Source organism: Pongo abelii, chromosome 2 (genome assembly GCF_028885655.2).
Source record: "Pongo abelii isolate AG06213 chromosome 2, NHGRI_mPonAbe1-v2.0_pri, whole genome shotgun sequence".
Lineage (NCBI taxonomy): Eukaryota > Metazoa > Chordata > Mammalia > Primates > Hominidae > Pongo > Pongo abelii.
In genome coordinates this window covers 27,170,759-27,174,655 of record NC_085928.1, presented here as the reverse complement: position 1 = coordinate 27,174,655, position 3,897 = coordinate 27,170,759, and the positions used below count along the sequence as shown (strand labels likewise).

The window sequence follows — 3,897 nt, the reverse complement described above, 5'->3', positions numbered from 1 at the left end:
ACTACGAGATTGCCAGGCTGTAGGAGCAGAAAATTGGCATCTCAGCTACAGGTGACCACAACGATGAGTGCTAAGAGTAACTGTGTCAGTTAGAGGGCTGGGGCATAAATATTTGTGTGGAAAGGCTAGCTATTGTTGATCCTTCACATCTCCACAAGGTATGACGCAGCAAGCATCAAAAGCAATGGTCTGAGGTGAGTCAGACTTAGTAACATTAATAACAAAGGAGCTAGTAACAGAATAAGGAGAGGAAAGGAAGCAATATTACAAGGTTATGAAAATTAAGCTTTCTTTAATTTTAACTTGGTAGGACTCGATCCTGGTACAGTAACCCATGATTCTGATGAGGAAGATGATTTCTTGACTCAAGTTTGGCGGGTCCATCCTTTCTTGGCTGTGCAGACGGCAATCTCAGTGGTTAACAGCACAAGATAGGGGCCTTCCCAGGTGGGCTCGAGTTTCCCTTCCTTCCAACCTTTGATGAGAACGTGGTCCCTGGGTTGGTGCTGGTGTGCTGGAAATTCTAGTGATGACATCTGTGCTAAGAGATCTTTGATCTTAAGAGAAAAAAAGGTAGAGGAGAGACCAAGTATGTAATTTCTGAGGAACTGATTCTTAGTTTCAAACATAGGAACATCAGCTAGGAATGTAAATAGGGCAATCCATATAACATTTCATATGGAGACAGGCCTATATCCTTTCAAGAAGCTGTCCTGATCCTCAATAAGGCAATGGGAAGACATTTGGTCCATGGTAAACGAGTCTCTAGAATTAATTTAGTCAGAAATTTAGTCAGAAATTTAGTCAGAATGAATAAAAGGGTTTTATTCATTCTTTCTACTCATCTGGAGGATGAGGGATGCCAGGGAATATGGTATTCCCATTTTATGTCTAGCACTTGGGCCAGCTTCTTAATAATATGTGCCATAAAATGGGTTCCATTGTCTGAGTTAATATTCTCTATTAACACAAGGGGAAGTATATTCTCAATTAATGCTTTAATTACATTATTAGCTGTTCCATTTGGAAAGGAGATAGCTTCGATCCAGTGAGTGAGATGATCTACTATTACTGATAAATACTTCAGGCGACCGATTGGAGGCACTTCGGTGTAATCAATTTGAACACTTTGGAATGGTCTTAGCTCCAGATCTCATCCCCCAAGGGGTGATTTTCTTAGGGCTTGTTTCTTAGTTTTCCTGCATGTTAGACAATTGTCTGTGACCTGTTTGGCTAGGGTATAAATTCCAATACACTTATAAACTCTGAGAACCGTAGTTAAGACTTCCCTTATGAGAGGTTTGGATAATATCTCCCTTTGATCTGGTAATATCCAGTTTCCTTCTGTGTTCTCTTTAGCTCCTATTTTTATTAGCTTTTCTTTTTCAGTGGAAGAGAAGATGGGGACTACAGTAGGGGAAGGAAGGCAAGGAGTTAAGTGAAAGACATTTCAGAAGAAACAGCAGTTTGTTTGGCTATCTGATCTGCAAGATCATTTGGTTATTTCCCCAACTTGTGGAAAAAAAAAAAAAAAGTCCTTTTTATGCCCTGGGACATGTACAATAGCCATCTTTTCTGGCAACTGGAGATTGTCTAGAACACAAACAATTAGTTCTTTGTGGACTAGATCTTGGTCTTTACTGTTAATAAGACCTTGCTTAGCCCAAAGTTTTCTAACTGTTTGTGCTACACCAAAGGCATACTTAGAATCAGTATAAGCAGTTCCTTCTTTGTTCTGCAAGCATTTCAAAGCTTGGTTGAGTGCAAACAGTTCACAGGTTTGGGCAGACTAATTATTGGGCAGTCTTCCTGGCTCTACTTCTTCAAGAGTTTCTCCACCAATTATTGAAAACCTGTTATGTTTTTCTCCTTTGACTATTTTGGAGGAACCATCTATAAACGAGTGTCGCCCTGATTTAAAAGGGGCCTCTCCTAGATCTGGCCTGACTTTTGTTTGGTAATCAATCAAATCTAGACACAAGTGTTCTTTTTTTTTTTTTTTTAAGATTTGGGTCTCCTGACAAGAAACCTGCTGGGTTGAGTGAATTATCAGTAGTCAAGATGAAATCATCTTTTCCTAGCAAAATAGCCTTATATTTTAAGATTCTGGAGTCAGTAAGCTATCTTCCTGCTTTTTGATTTAAAATAGCTCTAACTTGTTGGGGCATGCTTACAATTAATTTCTCCCCAAAAGGTTAATTTTCTACCTTCTTCAACTAATACTTCCGTAGCTGCAGCTCTTTATTTTCCCTGTTTTACTCGGAACATTTCCTATCTTGAAGGTTTGGGGTGGTGCCTAACTAGAATAGGCCTTTTCCCTGGAACTTTCAACCCCCCTTGCTGGAGGTTTCTAGCACTCCTGGGTGCACAGAAGAGGGCTCAACCTCTTCTACTAGAGGCTTCTCATCCTCCCTTCCTCTGGAGGCTTGCCAAGGGCCTTTTCCCATGTTTGATCCTAGGTAAGTCCAATCCCACATACTAGGGATGTCTTACCTATCTTTCTCCCGGGGAGGCCCAATCCCCCAGATCCTTCAGACTGGAGATTTCTCACCTGTCCAGTCTTTAAAAGCTTGCTACAGGCTCAATCTCTCAAACCAGAGATGTCTCACTGATTCTCTTTCCCAAGAGGTTAACCTTCCTCCCTCTCCCTTTTGGAGGTCCCTTACATTCTTTCCGTCTGTGTTCACACATTCTGCCGAACAGCAGGACTCGTAGCACAGATAATCATTCACACATACACACAATTACTCAGCCTCCAAAAGCTGACCACCAAGGAAGTACTTTACCACCCTCTTGCAGCTTTTCCTACCTTGGCCCACACATGGAGTCACCTGGTCACCAAGGTCCCACAAGCCTCTCTCTTTCCCCGTGTTGCTGAGAATCCAAGTATATTCCTCGCACCAGGTAGGTCCCGGCTCTCCTGCTGGGGCCGCTGCAACAACGGGTGGCAGGGCGCCTCCCCATGAGAGAGTGGCAAAGACTGTCCCAGAGGGGAATGTTATACCCCATACGGGCCACCAAATAGTTGGGAACCAGTGCTCGGTGTTGCAAAAATCAGCACTGAGACAAAGAATCTCTCAGCAAGGCTAGTTTACTTTCTGCAGAAAGGGTGCTGCTCACTAGCAGTCTTGCCAGGAAAGCACACATGAACAAAGGAGACACGGTCATTTATAACCTGACATGTCCACCTTACTGCTGTGTCCAATTTCCATTGGCTGGAACGGGACCTTACATTCTGTACTCGACCCTAACTGGCTAGCAACTTAGAACTTCCCAAAAGAGGCAAAGGCAGAGGAAAACAAAGGAAGAGAGGAAGTAACTTGTGGAATGCTGAGAGAGGCAAACGCACTTCCAAATAAGGAAGAGGAATAGGCTATGACCTAATGCTTGCTTGGACTGGTTCAGGCATGCCAGGGCAAATACCTAGGCTAAAATGTGGGAGCTAAGAACACAGAGTATACTGATTTCTTTATTACAGCTAGCAGATGTTTAAGAACATTAGCACAATTCTTTGAGTAAATTTTGCTTCTAAGAGAGGTTACTATCTATTCCCAATTACACTGGGAGGAAAGTCCCTTTGAAGAGGAACCTCTACTTATTTTATTTTCTACAATGACCAAAATTAGATAAATTATTTTTGCTCCATAACATTCATTATCTTCTAACATACCATATGTTTTACCTACTTATGGTTTATTCTCTTAGAAAGTAATCTCCACAAGGGCAGGGATTTTTGTCTGTTTGTTCACTATTGTATTATCACTATCAAATTTTGTATCATTAACATTAAAACAGTGCCTGGTACACAGAAGATGCCTGGCACACAGGAGATGCTCAATAATTCTATGTTACAAAGTATGTTTGTTATATAAATCAGTTACCTAATTTAAGATGACC

At 41.6% G+C, this 3,897-nt stretch overlaps 1 long non-coding RNA gene across 1 annotated transcript; it reads right to left on the bottom strand.

Annotated features, from left to right (window-relative positions):
• Positions 1-272: 272 nt before the first annotated feature.
• Positions 273-3,401, bottom strand: LOC134760991 (uncharacterized). Its single transcript, XR_010139142.1, has 2 exons — positions 2,810-3,401; positions 273-557 (listed from the first exon to the last, which is right to left on the bottom strand). It is a non-coding gene; the product is annotated as an uncharacterized LOC134760991 (long non-coding RNA).
• Positions 3,402-3,897: the final 496 nt, after the last annotated feature.